Genomic DNA, 24,000 nt, shown 5'->3' with positions numbered 1-24,000 from the left:
CTGCCAAAGCGAAGAAACCTGGCTTTGAGAGGCTGAATTCTTCCAGAGGGGTGAGGCACCTTCCCCACTCTAGGAGATTCAAGCTACAAAGCCTCGGGGTGGCCTCAAATGAGACCTGTCTCCTCAAAGCTAGGAGTTTCCCAGTCAATGCACCAAAATTACAGCCACACGTTCTGGGAAACAAACTCACTCAGAAGGACAATGCAGATAGTGGAGTGCAATTTATTACATCAGCGGGCCCAAGGCAGAGTCTCCTCTTAGCCAAGGACCCTGACCAGCATTTGTGAAAATCTTTTATACCCCATGTGTACGTATCTGAACCCACCACCCCAATTTCCTTGGAACTTAAAACAAAGGAAGGGTAAATACAATCACAGTAACCCCATTATTCCAGTGTTATCAAGTGTTAGGTGTTCAAACAGTTAATAATCAATAAGACTGCAGTTACACTCTGATAGATACAGAAAGAATTATGACCTGTCCGGAGGCAGGGGTGATTAGAGTATGTTTTCTCTTAGGCAATGAGTAACCTGGATGTGATCTTCAAGATTCCCCTGTCCAGAGGGGCTCTTATCCTTCTATTGTAGTTTTCATAGGCACTAAGCATGGAGTCCAGAGTCCGCTGGAGAGGTGGCCAAGCAAGTTCAGCATGAACAGGCCTCTGATGGAGTCCTGCTGATGCTACTGCTAAGTCGCTTCAGTCGTGTCTGACTCTGTGCGACCCCATAGATGGCAGCCCCCCAGGCTCCGCCATCCCTGGGATTCTCCAGGCAAGAACACTGGAGTGGGTTGCCATTTCCTTCTCCAATGCATGAAAGTGAAAAGTGAAAGTGAAGTCACTCAGTCGGGTCCGACTGTTAGTGACCCTATGGACTGCAGCCTACCAGGCTCCTTCGTCCATGGGATTTTCCAGGTCCAGGCCCTGTGAATTCCTTCTTCACCACTATCTGAGACCTACATGATTCAGACTTTGCAAGGAGCAAGCTGAGTTACAGAGGCAGAAGTGAAGAAGGAATTCACATCTTGGGCCTGTTCACGCTGATCATGCTCAGCCACCTTTCCAATGGACTCTGAACTCTGTGTTTAGTCCCTATGAAAACAACAACAGAACAATAAGACCCCTCAAGACAGGGGAACCTTGAAGATCATATCTAGGTTACTCATCACCTAAGAGAAAACATACACTATCACCCCTTCCTCCAGACAGGCCATAAATTTTTCTATATCTGTCAGAGTGTAACCTTGAGTTTATTGATTATTGGCTAATTGTTTGACTGTTTGAGCACATGAGCAAATAGCACGTGAATGATGGGGTTATTGGGATTGTATTTTCCTTGGTTTATGTAAGTCTCAAGGAATTTGGTATGGTGGGTTCAGACACATACACATGGGGTATAAAAGATTTTCCCAAATGCTGGTCAGGGTCCTTGGTTAAGAGAGACTCTGCCTTGGGCCCACCAGTGTAATAAACTACACTCCACTATCTGCATCGTCCTGAGTGAGTTTGTTTCCCGGATCGCATGGCTACAACAGAAGGAGCAGAAGGTTATGTAAAATTTTAACTTTTCAGCTTCAACCGCACCTCCCTCCATCTTCCCTAATGCCAGTCCTGTCCTTTAGAGGAGCCCCTCCCCTAGGGAGGTGTTCAACAGAATTCCAAGTGTTAGTCTATGGAGACATTGTTCTTGAGCTTGTGGGCTTCGAAGAGATTTTCCAGCTCCTGCATGTAGCGCTGATGGAGCCTGTCCACCTCCTCCTGGGAGCGATGCAGTGTCTTCTGCACCTCAATGGGCTTCTCCACTGCAAGACACAGAGGTGAGTGGTGGCCCAGAGCAGGAACCACTGAAGGCACAGGGTGTTCCCACCACAATGGTCATCTGAGCAGGTAAACATTCTTTCTCCCTCTCTTTCAATTCTATTTTTGAGTCATAGATTCTACGATGTTAACAACTCCAAGATTCTGATATATCAACTATACAGTCAGCAGGTATTTGCATGCATTATCTCTTCTGTCATTCTAACAATCCTAGGATGTCAGAACCTGTTATTATTCCTGTTTGACTGCTGAAGAAATGAGGTTCAGGGAGGTTAAGTAACTTGTTTGGAGAAGGCAATGGCACCCCACTCCAGTACTCTTGCCTGGAAAATCCAATGGATGGAGGAGCCTGGTGGGCTGCAGTCCATGGGGTCGCTAAGAGTCGGACACGACTGAGCAACTTCACTTTCACTTTTCACTTTCATGCATTGGAGAAGGAAATGGCAACCCACTCCAGTATTCTTTCCTGGAAAATCCCAGGGATAGGGGAGCCCAGTGGGCTGCCGTCTCTGGGGTCGCACAGAGTTGGACACGACTGAAGTGACTTAGCAGCAGCAAGTAACTTGTTTATGGTTACTTGTTTAAGGTCTTGTAGCCAGGAACAATCAGTGTCAGGTTGCAAGCCCTAGGGATGTGCTCTTAGCCTCAGGGAAAGGTGGATTTGGGAGTCTCAGATGCCTTGACTGGGAGAGACTGTGTCTGTGGGAGGAGGTGGATCAGAAAGCAGCTGCCATGTCTTCTTCTCTTGGGAAAGGTCCTGAGGCAACAGCACTATAAACATTCATGAGAATATCACCACACAACGCAAAGCAAGTTTGGGAGAGGAGGTTGCCTGTACTCAACTAAGAAATGACTGGGTGAGTCGAGATGAACACCTCTATTAGTTCCGCCATTGGAACCTAGTTGAAATTCAAGAAGAAAGCAAATAGTTGAAAGATGGTGCTAAGTCTATGGACTAAAGCCCATGCCCATTATTTACAAGGAAATCCCTCTGGCTCTCCTTCAGAGACTGCTGATTTCTCCTTTACATACAATTCTAACAGAACTGCCATTGTCTTGTATCCACCTTCTCCAGTTACTGTCATTAGACCCTGTGGTCAGAATTAAATCCTCTTGTCTTGCATAATAAAAAGGCAAATACCCTTATCAAACCTCAACTTTGTTACCAAGGGCAGCCTGATCTCTTGGAAGTGATTTACCTTCTGTGGGTCTGTGTTTGCAATCAATAAAATGGGGATGAGAGTCCCTCCTCACAAGTTGTTGGGAAAACTAAGCCGCTGCATGTAAGGAGCCAGTGCAGTGCCTGACACACTGCAGGGACTCAGTAATCAGTAGAGGCTACTGGTCTTCATGCCCCTGTTACTCTTCTCATTCTAGACTGCCTTTCATACGGTTACTTACCTGTGTGTGTTTCACACTCTAGAATTTGTGCGCCACAAAATCAAGCGTGTACTGCTCTATGTCCAAGTGTCCTTGCAGCACAAGCCCAGGCCTCTAACACAATAGCCCTTCCCCTCCCAGTCCAGGTCTACGCTCACCCACAGTGGTGATGGGTCGGTGGCAGGGCATAAGACCGAAGCTGAACTGGAAGATTCCACGGCCATCGAAGAGCAGGATGGAACCTCTAGTTCTCTTGTGAAGTCGGTCCTGAAACCACCGCAACCAGGAACCAGGAGAGTTCTCAACCTGGTCAAATACGTCATTCTCCCCAAAGGAGAAGATTGGCATCAGAGCTGCCGTAGAGGGAGACAGGAGAGAGGGTGTGTGAAGGGGCAAGAAGGCACAAACTGGTACCTTAGCCTACTGAAGGGACCTAGTGAGTTGTAACGAGCAGAGGACAGAGCCCTGGGCCAAAAGTAGGAGGCCTCAGGTGTCTCCCAGACCTGCCACAGCCTTGGGACCTGGCCTGCCTCAGGGCCACTGTCTGGCTGTTGTAACATGACAGGGAGTCCAGAATGCTGCAGAGAATCCTGCTAGATAGAAAATATCTTCAAATTTTCTGAAAAATCTCTTCTGCCCCAGCTACCTTGTATTCTTCACAGATGCTTTAGGAGAACAGCTCTAAGCTATGTCTCAAACTTTATTGTCCAAGTCCCTTCGACTCAGATGTAATGCAAGCTTTCAACAATATGACCTTTGACACTTATTCCCTTTAATCACCAAACTCCCTTCTAGAATCTTCTCTGGGTATTTGCGAATGAGACAAAACATCGATCACCAAGATAGACTCTTCAATGTCAATGGATTGAGAATCTACCTGCTAAAATAGAATCTGCCTTAATCTCTGGTGTATCCCACAAAAACACAATCCTTGCCAACCTCCAGCTGAACTTAGAGCCCTCTCCCCAATACCCATGCATCAGGTCAAGCCTGATGAAGCCCTTGCGGTTCAGCAGCACCAGCTTGTAGGCCCCAGGCCTGGCGTTCAGTGCCTCCTGGACGCCCCCAACAAGGATGGACAGCAGATTGATGCTTTCTTTCCTGCTCAGAATGTGAGCAGCGCTCTCCTTGTCTGCTGAGACCAGCCCTGGGGAGAGAGGAAGGTGGTTAGGTATGGGGTAACAGGGAGAGACTGTGCGGCACGTGTGGCAGGTCTCCACTCACCCTCCTCCTGCAGCTGGGAGTTCCCTGAGGGCTGGGACTAAATCATTCCCTTCTTCCCAAGCCTTCACTAAGGTCATTGCTGGGCACAGAGCTGTGGGAAATGCTTCCTTATGTCTAGCTTCCTTCTCCACTGCACATGTTCTTGCAGGAAGTATAGAAATCTTAGAAGCCCTCCCTGAAATCCTTTCTCCATGTCTCCAGCCCTCACCTTCTCGTGCTGGCTAGATTTGGAAAGATTCACCCATGGACATGATGTAATCCCTTGAAGACAGGGACCCAGAACCACAAGTTTAGCATCATCAGATGCGAGCAGATGCCTAGGAAAACTGAGGAGAACCCAGTGCTCTCAGTGCACAGGTTGGTAAAAGCTCCAATCACCCCGATCCCATGAGGGTGGAAACCAGTGAGGTAGTTCCGGGAGGGGTCCAGGTTGGCAGTCTTGACCAGCTGCAGGGACAGAAGCCTGGTGAATCGGGGCTGCACCTCATGCCCTTCCCAGTCTCTGCTAACTGTCTGTGCTGACCTCTTCTATGTGTCCCCAAGTGCTATCACACCCCCATGTGAGTGTCCTGAAATGAGAGATGGCCTATCTGAGGATCCTCATCCCTGGTGCAGGCCTGGAACAGAGGAGATGCTCTGGGAGACCATTGGATGAAGAGGGAGAGAACAGACCCATGAATGGATGAAGCTGATACAGCCCACCAGATAAGGAAGGCCCCTGCCCAAGGTAGAGGTAGCACTCCTAGCAAGGTGACTGGGGCACAAGCCCCTGTCCTACATGAAGGGAAACCTTATCCCAGGCAGAGCCTGCCCAGAATAAAGGAGCCATCACAGGAGGGAGTGAGCATCTCTTCAAGGACTATGGCAGCTGGAGCTCTGTCCTCGGTCAGGGCTGACCCCTGAGTTCCTGTGACTCAGCGTAAGACACCCCAGGGTGCAGGGAAGAGAGTGCCAGGAGGAGGGGCATGAAGTCCTGGTGATGCCCACAGGTGTGGGTGGGGAGGGGCCAGGGAGGCATCCTGCCAAGTCTGCAGCACTTCCTGACACCAGGTCACAGCCTGCCCACAGCACTGTACCCTTGCTCAGGGCTTGGTCTGTGCAGACACTACTGCTCCAGGATAATGAAATCTTCACAGAGAAACCCAGATCCTGGACTGATCTTCAGCATGAGGTGGAAGCAGCTTGTCCTAGGGGAAACAGGGCCTGATTCTCCATTAGCTCTTCAGGAAGCCCATGGGGTGTGTTTAGAAAGTTCTAGTGCTCAGACGTAGTCTGCTAATTTCACTAGAAACTCTACCATTAGGTAGTAGCTCATAGAATCACAGTGCAAAGGTTTGTGATGTGGAGTAGGCCCAGCAGAGTGGCTAAGACAAGGAATGTTGCTTGCCTGCCTTCAAGCCAGCAGCCGCTGTAGCCGCCACCAACAATGGTTCTTGAAAGGAATTTAGGATGGAAGAATAAAGGATACTGGTCACAGTGAGTGAGGACGAACATCAAAGGAATGATTGCAGTGAGCCCAGATTTTGCATCTCCCCATACACAGAAAAACATTAAAATCAATAACTTGAGTTGTCTGCTTTTTGTGACTGGCAGTAATTTTTTTTTTTTATTTTTTTTTTAAATCTTTAATTCTTGCATGCGTTCCCAGACATGAACCCTCCTCCCACCTCCCTCCCCATAACATCTCTCTGGGTCATCCCCATGCACCAGCCCCAAGCATGCTGTATCCTGCATCACTGGAGTCGTCCGTTATTCTGTATGCATACATGATTCTAAATTCCATATATATGTGTTAGTATACTGTATTGGTGTTTTCGGCCCAGTTCATCTCATCAGAACTGATTCAAATGAATTCTTACATGCATTCCCAAACATGAACCCCTCCCACCTCCCTCCCTATGGGTCATCCCCATGCACCAGCCCCAAGCATGCTGCATCCTGCGTCAGACATAGACTGGCGATTCAATTCTTACATGATAGTATACATGTTAGAATGCCATTCTCCCAAATCATCCCATCCTCTCCCTCTCCCTCTGAGTCCAAAAGTCCGTTATACACATCTGTGTCTTTTCCTGTCTTGCATACAGGGTCGTCATTGCCATCTTCTAAATTCCATATATATGTGTTAGTATACTGTATTGGTGTTTTTCTTTCTGGCTTGACTTCACTCTGTATAATCGGCTCCAGTTTCATCCATCTCATCAGAACTGATTCAAATGAATTCTTTTTAACGGCTGAGTAATACTCCATTGTGTATATGTACCACAGCTTTCTTATCCATTCATCTGCTGATGGACATCTAGGTTGTTTCCATGTCCTGGCTATTATAAACAGTGCTGCGATGAACATTGGGGTACATGTGTCTCTTTCAATTCTGGTTTCCTTGGTGTGTATGCCCAGCAGTGGGATTGCTAGGTCATAAGGTAGTTCTATTTGCAATTTTTTAAGGAATCTCCACACTGTTCTCCATAGTGGCTGTACTAGTTTGCATTCCCACCAACAGTGTAGGAGGGTTCCCTTTTCTCCACACCCTCTCCAGCATTTATTGCTTGCAGATATTTGGATCACAGCCATTCTGACTGGTGTGAAGTGGTACCTCATTGTGGTTTTGATTTGCATTTCTCTAATAATGAGTGGTGTTGAGCATCTTTTCATGTGTTTGTTAGCCATCCGTATGTCTTCTTTGGAGAAATGTCTATTTAGTTCTTTGGCCCATTTTTTGATTGGGTCGTTTATTTTTCTGGAATTGAGCTGCAGGAGTTGCTTGTATATTTTTGAGATTAGTTGTTTGTCAGTTGCTTCATTTGCTATTATTTTCTCCCATTCAGAAGGCTGTCTTTTCACCTTGCTTATATTTTCCTTTGTTGTGCAGAAGCTTTTAATTTTAATTAGATCCCATTTGTTTATTTTTGCTTGTATTTCCAGAATTCTGGGAGGTGGATCATAGAGGATCCTGCTGTGATTTATGTCTGAGAGTGTTTTCCTATGTTCTCCTCTAGGAGTTTTATAGTTTCTGGTCTTACATTTAGATCTTTAATCCATTTTGAGTTTATTTTTGTGTGCGGTGTTAGAAAGTGATCTAGTTTCATTCTTTTACAAGTGGTTAACCAGTTTTCCCAGCACCACTTGTGAAAGAGATTGTCTTTACTCCATTGTATATTCTTGCCTCCTTTGTCAAAGATAAGGTGTCCATATGTGTGTGGATTTATCTCTGGGCTTTCTATTTTGTTCCATTGATCTATATGTCTGTCTTTGTGCCAGTACCATACTGTCTTGATGACTGTGGCTTTGTAGTAGAGCCTGAAGTCAGGCAAGTTGATTCCTCCAGTTCCATTCTTCTTTCTCAAGATTGCTTTGGCTATTCGAGGTTTTTTGTATTTCCATACAAATCTTGAAATTATTTGTTCTAGTTCTGTGAAAAATATGGCTGGTAGCTTGATAGGGATTGCATTGAATTTGTAAATTGCTTTGGGTAGTATACTCATTTTCACTATATTGATTCTTCCGATCCATGAACACGGTCAATTTCTCCATCTATTAGTGTCCTCTTTGATTTCCTTCATCAGTGTTTTATAGTTTTCTATGTATAGGTCTTTAGTTTCTTTAGGTAGATATGTTCCTAAGTATTTTATTCTTTTCGTTGCAATGGTGAATGGAATTGTTTCCTTAATTTCTTTTTCTACTTTCTCATTATTAGTGTATAGGAATGCAAGGGATTTCTGTGTGTTGATTTTATATCCTGCAACTTTACTATATTCATTGATGAGCTCTAGTAATTTTCTGGTGGAGTCTTTAGGGTTTTCTATGTAGAGGATCATGTCATCTGCAAACAGTTAAAGTTTTACTTCTTTTCCAATTTGGATTCCTTTTATTTCTTTTTCTGCTCTGATTGCTGTGGCCAAAACTTCCAGAACTATGTTGAATAGTAGCGGTGAAAGTGGGCACCCTTGTCTTGTTCCTGACTTTAGGGGAAATGCTTTCAATTTTTCACCATTGAGGATAATGTTTGCTGTGGGTTTGTCATATATAGCTTTTATTATGTTGAGGTATATTCCTTCTATTCCTGCTTTCTGGAGAGTTTTTATCATAAATGGATGTTGAATTTTGTCAAAGGTCTTCTCTGCATCTATTGAGATAATCATATGGTTTTTATTTTTCAATTTGTTAATGTGGTGAATTACATTGATTGATTTGTGGATATTGAAGAATCCTTGCATCCCTGGGATAAAGCCCACTTGGTCATGGTGTATGATCTTTTTAATGTGTTGTTGGATTCTGATTGCTAGAATTTTGTTGAGGATTTTTGCATCTATGTTCATCAGTGATATTGGCCTGTAGTTTTCTTTTTTTGTGACATCTTTGTCAGGTTTTGGTATTAGGGTGATGGTGGCCTCATAGAATGAGTTTGGAAGTTTTCCTTCCTCTGCAATTGTCTGGAAGAGTTTGAGTAGGATAGGTGTTAGATCTTCTCGAAATTTTTGGTAGAATTCAGCTGTGAAGCCATCTGGACCTGGGCTTTTGTTTGTTGGAAGATTTCTGATTACAGTTTCAATTTCTGTGCTTGTGATGGGTCTGTTAAGATGTTCTATTTCTTCCTGGTTCAGTTTTAGAAAATTGTACTTTTCTAAGAATTTGTCCATTTCTTCCACGTTGTCCATTTTATTGGCATACAACTGCTGATAGTAGTCTCTTATGATCCTTTGTATTTCTGTGTTGTCTGTTGTGATCTCTCCATTTTCATTTCTAATTTTATTGATTTGATTTTTCTCCCTTTGTTTCTTGATGAGTCTGGCTAATGGTTTGTCAACTTTATTTATCCTTTCAAAGAACCAGCTTTTGGCTTTGTTGATTTTTGCTATGGTCTCTTTTGTTTCTTTTGCATTTATTTCTGCCCTAGTTTTTAAGATTTCTTTCCTTCTACTAACTCTGGGGTTCTCCAATTCTTCCTTTTCTAGTTGCTTTAGTTGTAAAGTTAGGTTATTTATTTGACTTTTTTCTTGTTTCTTGAGGTATGCCTGTATTGCTATGAACTTTCCTCTTAGCACTGCTTTTATAGTGTCCCACAGGTTTTGGGTTGTTGTGTTTTCGTTTTCATTATTTTCTATGCATATTTTGATTTCTTTTCTGATTTCTTCTGTGATTTGTTGGTTATTCAGAAGTGTGTTGTTCAACTTCCATATGTTGGAATTTTTAATAGTTTTTCTCCTGTAATTGAGATCTAATCTTAATGCATTATGGTCAGAAAAGATGCTTGGAATGATTTCGATTTTTTTGAATTCATCAAGTTTAGATTTATGGCCCAGGATGTGATCTATCCTGGAGAAGGTTCCATGAGCACTTGAGAAAAAGGTGAAATTCATTGTTTTGGGGTGAAATGTCCTATAGATATCAATTAGGTCTAACTGATCTAATGTATCCTTTAAAGTTTGCGTTTCTTTGTTAATTTTCTGTTTAGTTGATCTGTCCATAGGTGTGAGTGGGGTATTAAAGTCTCCCACTATTATTGTGTTATTGTTGATTTCCCCTTTCATACTTGTTAGCATTTGTCTTACATATTGCGGTGCTCCTATATTGGGTGCATATATATTTATAATTGTTATATGTTCTTCTTGGATTGATCCTTGGATCATTATGTAGTGGCCTTCTTTGTCTCTTTTCACAGCCTTTGTTTTAAAGTCTATTTTATCGGATATGAGTATTGCCACTCCTGCTTTCTTTTGGTCTCTATTTGCGTGGTATATCTTTTTCCAGCCCTTCACTTTCAGTCTGTATGTGTCCCTTGTTTTGAGGTGGGTCTCTTGTAAGCAGCATATAGAGGGGTCTTGTTTTTGTATCCATTCGGCCAGTCTTTGCCTTTTGGTTGGGGCATTCAACCCATTTACGTTTAAGATAATTATTGATAAGTATGATCCCGTTACCATTTTCTTTATTGTTTTGGGTTGGGGTTTATACACCCTTTTTGTGTTTCCTGTCTAGAGAATATCCTTTAGAATTTGTTGGAGAGCTGGTTTGGTGGTGCTGAATTCTCTCAGCTTTTGCTTGTCTGGAAAGCTTTTGATTTCTCCTTCGTATTTGAATGAGATCCTTGCTGGGTACAGTAATCCGGGCTGTAGGTTATTGTCTTTCATCACTTTAAGTATGTCTTGCCATTCCCTCCTGGCCTGAAGAGTTTCTATTGAAAGATCAGCTGTTATCCTTATGGGAATCCCCTTGTGTGTCATTTGTTGTTTTTCCCTTGCTGCTTTTAATATTTGTTCTTTGTGTTTGATCTTTATTAATTTGATTAATATGTGTCTTGGGGTGTTTCGCCTTGGGTTTATCCTATTTTGAACTCTCTGTGTTTCTTGGACTTGGGTGATTATTTCCTTCCCCATTTTAGGGAAGTTTTCAACTATTATCTCCTCAAGGATTTTCTCATGATCTTTCTTTCTGTCTTCTTCTTCTGGGACTCCTATAATTCGAATGTTGGAGCGTTTCATATTGTCCTGGAGGTCTCTGAGATTGTCCTCATTTCTTTTAATTCGTTTTTCTTGTTTCCTCTCTGATTCATTTATTTCTACCATTCTATCTTCTATTTCACTAATCCTATCTTCTGCCTCCGTTATTCTACTATTTGTTGCCTCCAGAGTGTTTCTGATCTCATTTATTGCATTATTCATTATATTTGGACTCTTTTTTATTTCTTCTAGGTCCTTGTTAAATCTTTCTTGCATTTTCTCAATCCTTGTCTCTAGGCTATTTATCTGTGATTCCATTTTGATTTCAAGATTTTGGATCATTTTCACTATCAATATTTGGAATTCCTTCTCAGGTAGATTCCCTACTTCTTCCTCTTTTGTTTGGTTTGGTGGGCAACTCTCCTGTTCCTTTACCTGCTGAGTATTCCTCTGTCTCTTCATCTTGGTTATATTGCTGCGTTTGGGGTGGCCTTTTTATATTCTGGTAATTTGTGGAGTTCTCTTTATTATGGAGCTTCCTCACTGTGGGCGGGGTTCTATCAGTGGCTTGTCAAGGTTTCCTGGTTAGGGAGGCTTGTGCTGGAGTTCTGGTGGGTGGAGCTGGGTTTCTTCTCTCTGGAGTGCAGTGGAGTGACCCGTAATGGGTTATGAGACATCAAAGGTTTTGGAATAATTTTGAGCTGCCTGTATATTGAAGCTCAGGGGAGTGTTCCTGTGTTGCTGGAGAATTTGAGTGGTATGTCTTGTTTTGGAACTTGTTGGCCCTTGGGTGGAGCTAGGTATGAAGGCATTTGATGAGTTCCTATTGCTTAATGTTCCCTGAATTCAAGAGTTCTCTAATGTTTTCAGGCTTTGGATTTAAGCCTCCTGCTTCTGGTTTTCAGTTTTATTTTTACAGTAGCCTCTAGACTTCTCCATCTATACAGCACCAATGATAAAACATCTAGGTTAAAGATGAAAAGTTTCTCCACATTGAGGGACACTCAGAGAGGTTCACTGAGTTACAAGGAGAAGAGAAGATGGAGGGGGTAGTTAGAGGTAACTGGAATGAGATGCGGTGAGATCAAAAGAGGAGAGAGCAAGCTAGCCAGTAGTCACTTCCTTATGTGCGCTCTATAGTCTGGACCGCTCAGAGGTATTTACGGAGTTATATGGGGAAGAGGAGAGGGAGGAGGTAGGCAGAGGTGGCCAGGAGGATAAGAGAGAGGAATGAGAAGGAGAGAGACAAATCCTGCCAGTAACCAGTTCCTTAGGTGTTCTCCACCGTCTGGAACACACAGATTCACAGAGTTGGATAGAGAAGAGATGGGGGAGAAAAGAGACAGAGGCCACCTGGTGGAGAAAACGGAGAGTCCAAAGGAGGAGAGAGTAATTACTGGTCAAGCCAGTAACCTCGCTCTCAGGTAAACTTGGGTAGTGAAGTTTGGGTTTTTAAAATGTACAAATTGACAACAAAAACCTAAGAGCAAAGATTAAAAATCTAGAGTAGAGGTTGGATTTTCAAAAATACAATATTAAAGAAAAGAAGCAGAAGGAAAAAGGAAGAAAGAAAAAAAAAAAAACAAGAATTATTAAAAAAAAAAAAAAACCAACAACCATCCAAAGATTATATATGGTGTTTGCCTTAAAAAAAAGAAAACGAAAAAAGTCTTTTTTTTCAGTAGTAATAGTAGGTTATAGAAATAAAAATTAGAGGAGAAATAGAAGACTTAACAATTTTTAAAAAGTTAGAAAAAAAAAGAAAAAAAAAGGAATGATTTTAAAAATAGTAAAATATTTCTGGCCCTTCTCAGATGTTGCGGGCCGTGTGGGATCACTTCCAAGGTGGTTCCCTCTGTTTAACTTCTTCTGTTTGCTGGTTTTTTAGGCTCACTAGTTCAGTCATGCTGTGGGGAGGGGGGATGCTGTAAACAAATAGCACTGTCGTGTGCACACAGTGTCTCAGCCCCGCTTGACCTGTCCCTTCTCGCGGCGCACAAACCGCTCTGGCTCTACGATGCTCAGCCCGGAACCGTCTGGGGCCGGCCCTAGGCTGCGTGCACTTCCCTAGTCCGAGCCACTCAGGTTTGGCGCTCAGGCAGCCCTCAGAGGCACAGATTCGGCTGGGACTGCGCTTTGTGCCCTTCCCAGGTCCGAGTAGCTCAGGAGTTTGGCGAGCGTGATTGCCCCGACTTGTCACCTTTTCTGCTGCTGCTGCTCAGCTTTCTGGGTGGACTGCTGGCGCCCCCGGTGAGGCAGATGGTGACTGTCCAGCACCCCCGGAAGTCTTAGCAAAGAAGCTTGCTTGCAGTTAGGTAAGTAAAGTCTCTCCGGGTCTGCAATTGCCCCTTTCCAGTCCTTACGGCTCTGGCTGCCTGTCCCCAGCGGGGGATGGTCTGCAGCCGGCTTATTCCGTTCCATCCTTTGTTCTGTGCTCGGTCCTGGCAGTGTCTTATGTTTGAGCTTTTCGTGCGGTAGCTATCCCACAGTCTGGTTTGCTAGCCCAAGTTAGATCATTCTGGTTGCGCGTGGGGCGTTCCTGCCCGATTCTTACAAAGCACTGCAGCCCGCGCCTCCCGCGCATCCCTGCCCTGCCCCCACTTCCCAATGGCGGATGCAGGCGTCTGTGCTGCTTTTCCGCTGGGGGAGTTACTGTTGGGCTTGTAATCCGTTGGTTTTACTTATTTATTTATTTTTCCCTTCCTGTTATGTTGCCCTCTGTGTTTCCAAGGCTCGCCACAGACTTGGCAGGGAGAGTGTTTCCTGGTGTTTGGAAACCTCTCTTCTTAAAATTCCCTTCCCAGGACGGGCTTCCCTTCCCAGGACGGAGCTCTCTCCCCACCGCCTTTGTCTCCTTTATCGTCTTTTATATTTTTTCCTACCTGTTTTTGAAGACAATGGTCTGCTTTTCTGGTTGCCTGATGTCCTCTGCCAGCCTACAGAAGTTGTTTTGTGGAGTTTGCTCTGCGTTGAAATGTTCTTTTGAGGAATTTGTGAAGGAGAAAGTGGTCTTCCCGTCCTATTCCTCCGCCATCTTTACAGTTCTCTGGCAGTAATATTTTGATGTTTGTCTGCGTAGGTGGGTTTTTTTTTTTTCCCTCCAGCAAAACCCATAAGTCCTGACCCCTCCATTACCTTTCAGAACAGCTCCTCCGAGGTTGCTGAGAGGCTATCTGCTGACGACAGTCCTCAGGAACATCTTAGGACAAAACCCCTCACAACTTTAAGGTTGTGCACTTGTTTTCAGTAGAGAGCAGACTCTCTCCCTGGCTGCCCTACCTCCTGCCATTCTAAAATTCCTGCAGGGCCTGCTCTGTAAGGGGGTGTGGATAACTTGGAAGTTCTCCTGAGGGGTGACAGAGTCCAGAATCTGCCTACCGTAGCCCCCTTTCAGGCCTCAGTGCAGGACAGGGAGGTCAGAGTGCATGTCATCTCTGCCTCTACTGGACACTTGGTGATACTGCCCGCCCTCTGCAGGTGTCCAAAACAGTGCCTGCCTCCAGATGAGGGCCTGTCCCTGCCTTGCACTACTGAAGGCTTTACACCTCTGTGCTAAGATACACATATGTGCCATACTACATGGCCCGCAGAACCTTCAAATCTCTTTCATACATCAATCTTCATATTTGCTCCACGTCTCTATACATGGGACACCATACCCAGAGAGAAACCGACTATTCTCAGGTCACAGAATGGTAAAAGTCTGTCTCCTGCCTCCCAGCCCAGTATTCTGCTCACTGTACACAGGGACATGCTTTCCAGTGGACACTTGGGGACTTCCATCCTGGCCACAACACAACCAGCCCCATTACTCACCGAGATGGGGAAACAGTCCTTCATGTACCTCCATATGACCCGGTGCCTTAGCACATCACTCTGCCTGCCCCCCTGCCAAGGCTTGGCTCGATCCACATACCACCAGATCGCATACAGGATACTGAAGATCCAGAATCTTGCAAACAGGAGGCCTATGAAGACCACATAGCAGACAATGCGGGGGGAGGGAGGCAGGAGCATTAGTGATCAGAGGTATGAAGTCACGAGCTCTCCCCATTTGCCCAGCACTAGCAGCACAGTCCTGTCCAGGCCTCGCCCCAAGAGGAAGGGTCAGCCTACTCTGCCTTAAAGGAAGAAGAAATGAGCCTGTCTCGTGTCACACTGGGAGACTGGGTTTGAAGCCAGGTAGACCTAACTTCAAACTGACTCTTTCCCCACTACGCTTTTTCCCAGACACCTCGTTCCTTTCAGTCTTCTCCCTCTACGGCCATCTCTGCCCTATTCAGTAGTCTGTATTCACCACGTGCTCAATAAATGCCTGGTAGCGATGTGACAGGATGAAATCTTTCTAGTATGCGTTCTGTGAATGAAGAAGCTTTCTACCTAGCCCTCTTCCTGTTGACCTCAGCCCATCTTTCCATAGATAAATCCTATATTCCATAGACATGGCTCCCCTTTAGCTGAAGTCCCCACATGACTTCTCATAACTTTGAAGCTCAGCTCAAGCAGCTTAGCCTGACTTCAACGCCCCCACTGCTAACTTGATCTCCCTCTTGCTCCAGCCTCACTTACCACACACACATCTTGTTCTGGCCACGCTAAGCTGCTCAGTGTGGATACAACTCCCTGATACAACTTTAGCTTTTGTTCAGTTCTTTGCTCTGCTGCCAGGCCATTTCCTGCTGAAGGAGGGAGGAAGAAAGAGGGCAGTCTATGTCTGGCCTGTCCGTCAGGAGTGCAGAAGGGCTAGGACAGGCCTGATGAACAATTCCTCCCAATCTTAGGATTCTGAGCTCCTTTTCACAGGCTAATCCCGGCTTTGACTCAGGTTCAGGTGGTCTGTAGGGCTGTCTTTAATCTGATGCCAATGACTTTATTCTTAGAGAATATTGTGTCCTCTCCATTCCTTTCCCTCCATGAATCCATATGCTCAAACTCTTAAAGGTCAGCTTCCACTTGTATTGCATTTGAAAGTTGCATAAACTGGGCCTGTCATTCATGGCTGACTACCAGCGGGAGGGGACTTTTGACCCAGTCTGAATAGTAATAAAATGCATAAGCCAAAGTAGGTTAGGGCTCACAGAGGCTCACTTTATTCAGAGCACACACAACATGCCAAATGCTAGTGCTACAACCGTGAACAACACACAGATATACCTGCCCTCATAGTGCTGATTTCAAGGCTGTGTTTGATGCACTTTGTATTGTCTTTTCAAGTTTTATGGCAGTAAAACCTATGTTAAACATAACATGTATCAAAATATTTTTTTATTTTATTATCTTTTATAAAATTTATATTATAGTTAATTCACAATATTATGTTCATTTCAGGTGTACAGGAAATTAAATGAGTTATACATATACATATATCCACACTTTTTTTTGGTTCTTTTTCCATATAAACCATTAAAGCATCTTGAGTGGAGTTTCCTATGCTCTCTAGAGATTTTATTAGTTATCTATTTTATAGATAGTAGTGTGTATGAAGTAAAGTCACTCAGTAGTGTCCAACTCCTTGCGACCCCATGGACTGTAGCCTACAAGGCTCCTCTGTCCATGCAATTTTCCAGGCAAGACGTAGTGTGTATATGCCAATCCAAATCCCTCAATTTTTCCTTCCCTCCTGGTCCTTTGGTAACCATAAATTTGTTTTCAATGTCCATATGCTTTGTAAATAAATAAATTTATTTGTACCCTTTTTAATACTACATATAAGTGATATCATACAATATTTGTGTTTTTGTGTCTGACTTACTTCATTCACTATGACAATTTCTAGGTCCATCCATGTTGCTACAATGGCATCATTTGTTCTTTTTAATGACTGGGTAATATTCCATTTATATCCATTCCTCTGTCCTTGGACATTTAGATTGTTTCCATGTCTTAGTTATTGTAAATAGGGCTGCAAAGTACATTGTGGTGCTTGGATCTTTTCGTATTATGGTTTTCTTGAGAAGGGCACTATAGAGAACTAAATGGAGATACCTTATGAAACCAAAAATAGAGCTACCATAAGACTCAGCATTCCTACTCCTGGGCATATACCTGAAATGATTTTTAGTGTATTGTTGATGGCATTAATTCATCATATTGCTGTGTAACAATCACCATCCTTCATCTCTGGAACTCTTTTCATCTTCCCAAACTGAACCTCTGTACCCATGAAATGAGAACTCCCATGTCTGGTCTAGAGAATAAAACCCAAGTTGTTCATAGTGGCTCTCTGCGGGGTAGGATTCACTTTTCCCTGGATGCATTTTTAGAATACATATTCTGTTTGAATGAATAATAATAGCATGGGTTCATTTTTCACTCAGAAAAAAAATATTTTAAAAATGCTTGCATTCCCACTTAACCAAAAGAACTCTCCTCACCCCACAGTATACCTCACCCTGGACTCACATTTTAACTCCTGTCAGCAGGCAATGCCAAACTTGGGAGTATTTCCAGTCCTTGAGAAAGGACGCTCCCTTCTTTCTCCTTATAACACCTAGAAAGAAAAAAGCAAAACCCCATTTTACCAAGACCTGGAGAGTGTAGCCAAGTTGGCTAGATCATCCAGAAAGCTAGTAGGATGGGACCTGGCATTCAGTTCTACTATTTTGGCTCCATTATGCTCCCAACATTCTTTCATTTAACAAACATACACCAACACCAGCTCTTCAAGGAGCTAGAGATGCAGATGAGAATAAGACCGCCTATTTGAAAGGCACTTACGTTTCTATGTGAGTGTGTGAATTAAAGAAAAAAGAACAGAGTATACAAGTAACCCACTAGGAAGTATTTGTCTGGGACCTGAGTCCGTGGTGACAGGTCCCTGTTGGCCTTTCTGGTCACTTCTTTGCCCCTCCCCAAAGGCCTGCTGTATGGCCAGCATGAGCCAGCTGTTTACTACATCTATGGCCCATGGCAAGCCCTTGCTTTCTTGCCAGTCTGTACATTTTGCCCATGGACAATCTCTTAAGTATCTTTGAAAAGTGGCCTTATCTCTCTATCTACCGCTTGCCTCCCTATATCAGGGTAAGGAATCTTTTCAGAATTCAGAGCCATAAGTCAGAATGTGAGGCTCAAGAGGCAACTAGGAGGATATTGTATAGATACAAAATTATTTCAAGCATTTAAACTGTAAAAACCATTCTTGACTTTTGGGCTGTACAAATGCAAAAACAATCAGGGGGCTGTATTGGGCCCACAGACTTATGTTGTGGCCCCTGTTGGAAACTGTGACCTTGTACCTGAGCAGGACCTATGCAGCCTTCCTAGAAAAGACCTCTCATATCCTCGGTCTGCCCCTTATTTGTAGAAATACTGTGGCCTCATAAGCTTTCCTCAATTTCTAAAGGATAAAATGAACCAGAAAAATGATAAACACAGAAAGAAAGAAAAATAGTCCACAAGAGGAAATACTGATGATAATAATAGTTTTACTTATTCAATAAATCAAGAAATTTTAGTAACTCCTCAAGGGTTATAGATAATATTCTGAGCCTCATCTTTGAGCTGTTTTGCAGATACTGAACCCCCACTAGGTAGAGGAAGTTGCTCACCAGCCTGTAGACCTCAGACTGGGGGAAACCAGAAGGTTGATGATGTTGGCTCCCAGTTACCTCACCACCAAGCAATCAGACAATTGTCTAGGAGCTGATCATGTGCCCAGAAACTCTACCTCACCCAGTCTCTAGACACCATTCCCTGAAATCCGTGACGGGGAGGGGGATTTCTGTAATTTTGAGCCGTACATACTTAGACTCCTTTCTTGGCTCCTGCAATAAACACTGCACTTTCTAAAAATTTTTATCTCAACCAAGTACCAGTATACGAGTTTTACTGTGCTTAGGAAAGCAGGCCCAAATCTGATTTAGTAACAACTTCTCCCTGTCATCTGCCTCCCCCAGACACCACAACACAATTGAGATCCCTCAATTGCAGCCTGTCAGACACAGATTGGACCATGTCACTGCAGTACCTAAAGCCCTCCTGGGGCTGCCCTTTGCCCTCAGGATAAGGGACAAGGTACAACCTCTTGTTTCTGGCACTGGTGGGCTCACCTTCCATCTCTCAGCTGCCCTTACTGTAGCTCCAGGCTCAGGGCTACTAGACCTCCCTGTGCCGTTCCTGATGGTCCCAGGGACCAGGCTGGGCTGAGGGTGGACACAGATAGTCATACACACTCCTTCTGGAAAAGCTCCAAATGGCCATCTGAGCAGGATGTCCTTCATCCCCGTGATCCCCAGGTGCTGAGCTAGCAAGCCATTTAGGATCTGTGTTTTTTTCCCATCAATGCACTGTGCGCCCCAGAAGTGACAGGTGTTCAAGGTTACCAGTTTCCAAACCAGCTCACCTTACCCATGGCCAGGAAACAGCTGACCCACTGCAGGACCATGAATGTTTGCAGCCTGCGTTCCCAAGGCACAAACAAGGGGGCTAACTCCACCGTGCTGTTGATCTGCTGTCTCAGGAAGCTCCTCTGAGCTCTGCTGTGGTCTGAGACACCTCTGCCAGCAGTTCATTGCTGCCAGCAGTTTTCTAAGCACGTGTGGGGGATGGGGGTGGGTTACCAGCCAACCGTAAGGTGTCATCACAGGAACAAGCTTCTTAGGAGAAATCTTTAAAAGCACCTGGTCAGAACCGAACTGAGTATGGGGGAAGAGAAGTACGGTTTACTCCTCAGGCAATACAATATCTGCCAGATCACCTTTGCTCAAATCTTGCCCATTACTTGGCAAGTGAAGCAGCAAGAATAGGGCAATCCTGCCCTCTTTTCACTTACAGAACTACTTGGCTGCAGCAATTGTCTCCTTTCGCTTGCCAGGTCCACTGTTCCCCTTTACAAATAAGCAGTACCAGCTCCCATATAAACATCCATCAGGCCCACCATCTCCTCCATCACCTGCCCTATTCCTCAGCTCACCTGCACAGCACAACTCAAGAAAGAGCCATCAGCATTAAACACCTTCCCCTCCCATTCTGTCCTCCCTCCTCCAGACTTCAGATATCATTGTCCTGCGGAATCGCCCTTGACAAGTTCACCAGTGGTCTCCACATTGCTGAATCCAGTGGTTCTCAGCTCTCATCTTGACCTCTCAGCAGCCTCAGACACAGCTGTGCCCTCCCTCCTCCTTGAAACCATTTAGCCTGTGGACACCACCCTCTCCTGGTTTGCCTCCTGCCCCTCTGGCGACTCATGGGTCTCCAAGGTGGCTCTTATCCTTCAACAGACTAAGTGTTTGAGGATCCTCCTGCCCCCTCTGTCCCTGGACCCTCCCTCTTCTCTCCACCCTCTCTCCTGCAGAGACCTTATCCAGGCTCATGGCCTTGGAATCTTCCAAACTGCTTCTCCAGCCTGATTTCTCCCAGGCTCCAGACTTGACTTTGTAGGTGGGTACTTGACATCCTCTCTGCTAGTTTCCTCAGCACCTCCAGCACAACCTAAAACTGAACTAGACTTCCTCTCACCTGCCCTTGCTACAGTCTCCACCTAGCCATAGAGTTTTCCAAAGACATTATAAATTACGCTGGTAGTCAACTGGTTAGGACTCTGCACTTACACTGCTCTGTCTGGGGTTCCTCATGTACTTCACTGGGTTTAACAGTGGTTTCTTAATGCTTAACGGAGGTTGAGAACATTTAAAAATATTTAATGGGCCAGGACAACATGGCAGCCCCCATCCTCGGCTCTCTGCTGGGGATTGTCCAGCAGGTTGTTCCTTCATCAACTTCAGGCCAAGTTTGAAGTTACTATATGGACTGGAAAATACACATCTTCAGAATAGAACAAAAAGGCCTATGAGTAGAGAGGTTATGGATCAATTCTCTCCCTCCCAAATAAGCTTCAGTCAGTATCTGATGAAATTGCTGCCCTTCTCAGTGATAGCTGTCTCATTGGAATCAGAAATCATGTGTTAGAGATCCTCTGCACAGGTGCAAAGTAGCGCTGGAGGCTTCATGGTATGGTTGTCCACTTAGCTGGTCATGGGCAATTGTTGGGGTTGAGTGAACACTGCAGTGAGCAGCTCCAGAACCTACTAAGATTACAGGAAAAGCAATTCTGTCAAGAAGAGACTTTTCTGAAAGATAGAAACTTAATTTGGGAGGATCTGGATTAGAATTCTGCTCTACCTGAATCTGTCTACAATTAAAGTACTTCTAAATTTTAAAAGAAGATATTTGAATGTTTCATTCTGTCAGTGAATTTTCTTTTCTCTTGGACTTAATAAACATACTGTTCCCATGCATAGTGCCAAGAGTTGAGCATTAAAAAGTTTCTGTGAAAAAAAATGTTCACTGTTCATTTGAATATCATTTTATGATAAGTTTGTGTTCTAGTCTTTGTGATTTAAGTATCTCTTGCATGGGAAAGCTGCGTCCCATCCCCACAGCCAGCCTCTTTGATTATCACTGACACCAGTGTTCTCACTGGTCCAAGTCTCTGTGCCCTTTCTCCCTGCTACAGTCTCAACAGCCAGAGGACGCCTGGGTCTAAGGCTACCTGACTGCACAAGCTACAGAGTAGTGGTGTCGGGCTTTCCCAAAACAGCAGCACCAATTTACATCTCACCCAGGATATATCAGTGTCCCGTGGATGCAGATCATGTCTCCTCCTTCGTGAATTCAGACATCTTATTTGCTGGTGTTAGAGATATCAAGTTGGGGGTCTTGATTTCCATTTAACATCACGAATGATGACCATGACTTTATTCATTGCATTTCCATTGTGTGAAAAGTTTATGAAGAAGGAAGACAGTGGAATTGGGCAGAGGGCAAATGCAAACCAAAATGGCCCATCAGAGTGGTCCTGAATTGGGCTAAAGTGGCTGAGGCTGACATCCCACCTGAATCTGTCTTAGGATCTGTACAGGCAGCTCTGCAGGTGGGACCACTCCTCCTTCCTTGAAGGTGCATCTGGGAGGGGTTATCCAGGGTCCACACTCAAGGCAGAATGGAAGAGTCCTGATGAGAGCTGTGACTAGTCCTGCACTGGCCACTTTCCAGCTGTGTGACTTCAGAAAAGTCCTTCTCTTCCCAGAGCCCCTCATCCTACCAGGTATCAGGGAGAGACACAGCCCCTAGTGACCCGTGTACAGCACTCAGCAGTCCACCGGGGTTTCTGTGCGCCTCACCTCGCAATCTCCTCTCAGGCCAACAGCCAGGCAGCACCATACTTCCTGGGGCAGAAAGGCTCCCGTGTGGTCTGAGGACCTGCCTGTGTCCACGAGCTGCCTGTTACTGGTTCCCGACAAGGTAAGTACAGAGTTTAAGAGTAACTGCTCAGAAACCTTAGAGCAACGTGGCGCTGTAGTTCTATGTGTAATTAAACTAATAATTTAAAATTGGATTGAACTTGTTTTCTTCATTTCTGGGTAATTTATGTTGTATTTTACAAATAGATGGCTTCCTGATGGCTCAGGGGTAAATATTCCACCGGCCAATGCAGAAGACACAAGATTGATCCCTTGGTCAAGAAGAGCCTCTGGAGAAGGAAATGGCAACCAAGTTCAGTATCTTGGCCTGGGGAATCCCATGGACAAAAGAGCCTGGTGGGCTACATTGCAAAGAGTTGGACATGACTTAGTGACTAAACAACAGCAAAGAAAAGTCGATGGTGGGTTAGAAAAAAAGAAATAATACCAAAATCTGGACCTGTACCACAACATATTGAGGTGATATGCCCACTAACTAGGGCAACTCCAACAAGAACATCAGACATTTTTAACACTATTTGAGGGAGGTGGCCCTTTTGATCCTTCATAGTGATATTTACTGATAAGACCAGACTTTGATGATGTTTTGTTCTATTCAGGGCCCCTTTTAAAATAGCTGAGAGAAGGAATTTTCCTGCCCATCTATTTCTATCCATTCTCTCACTGGGGATATAACATGACTTTCGTGGCACCTGTTCAACTTGTTGAAGAAGGAAACACTCAGGTTAGCTCTCTGGCCGAGAGTGAGGGGAAGACATAAATCTAAGAAAAGTCCAAACTAAGCTGGTGATTGACACAAACCTTCTCAGGTCTTTTAAATCCATTTCCAGGCATTTACGAACAGAAGGGATAAGGAAGAGCTGGCATCGGTTGTGCCCTCATTTAGGGATGAAGCTGTCATAGGTGCAGATGGGAGGGAAAGAGAGCTGTGTGTGCACACAGCACAGGCGGTGTTGGGAGCCTGTGGCTACAGCTGGTGCCGTTGCTGTTTTCAGTGTGCGGTTCTCCCGAGTTTGAGGCCACAGTAGGCAGGGTGAGAGCAGGACGCCTGCGCAGGCAGTTGGACCAGCATTCTAGGTATGGACTTCATCTGCATGAAGAGGTCACTGTCAGTTACACTGAGATATTGTGTGTGCAGCATCCACCCAGAGCCCAGCATGTAGCAGATTCTTAGATAGTGGCTCAGGGAGCTGACTCTGTCCTGCTGTGGGGTCACTAAGACAGATGCTCAATCCAGCCTGAGGCATCGCTGCCCCTCCATCTGGTCCATGACACGCTCCAGCTCAAGCACCTCCAAGGCCTCCTCCCTACCTGGGGGGTGGGAGTCAATTCCTAACCCCTGAACTGGACAGTAGCCCCCCAGACAGAAGGCCAGGCATCTTCAGTGTCCCTGTCTGCCCTGTCCCTCTCTGTCTCCATAGAACTTTGCTGCACAAAGGCATAAACCTCAGCCCCTTGTTCCTTAAACCTCACCTTGACCCTGACCCTCACCAGGAAGTCTCACCTACATGTGCTCTGCCCTCTCCCTCCTTTGCTCCCTCAGCAGCTCCCATGTTCCCATCTCTGCCTCCTCCTGATCCCTAGCAAAGCCCAGTCCCCCTGAGAGGGTGAGGCTTGGCTGGACCACTTGGCTGCTGGCAGAGCTGTGCTGGCTGACCTCTGTCTCACTTGTGGTCACCATCCAGCAGTCTGGCTAGGCTAGGCCTTTGTCATTACCAGGCTAGGCCCCAGTAGGCCCTTTATCTTTTGTGAGAAATGATGTCTGAGACTTGTTCCAGGTCAAAGGGCAGCCTGATTTCAGGAGGAAACTCTAGCTCTGGCCAACCCTGACAGCCTCTAAGTCTCTCTACCACATCTGACAGCTCCTGCGCTCCTCGGGCTGGGTGAGTCAGTCTGTGTGCTGGTGGGAGATCTTCTCACAAGGGCAAGTCACTTTGGGCAG

At 45.0% G+C, this 24,000-nt stretch overlaps 1 pseudogene; it reads right to left on the bottom strand.

Annotated features, from left to right (window-relative positions):
• Window positions 1-1,645: 1,645 nt before the first annotated feature.
• LOC106990779 (2-acylglycerol O-acyltransferase 2-like) lies at window positions 1,646-21,450 on the bottom strand (annotated as a pseudogene).
• Between the last annotated feature and the right edge of the window lie 2,550 nt (window positions 21,451-24,000).

This window comes from Ovis aries, chromosome 15 (genome assembly GCF_016772045.2).
Source record: "Ovis aries strain OAR_USU_Benz2616 breed Rambouillet chromosome 15, ARS-UI_Ramb_v3.0, whole genome shotgun sequence".
Taxonomy (NCBI): domain Eukaryota; kingdom Metazoa; phylum Chordata; class Mammalia; order Artiodactyla; family Bovidae; genus Ovis; species Ovis aries.
Note: the sequence above shows the minus strand (reverse complement) of the source record. Positions and strands in the feature narration are given on the sequence as shown.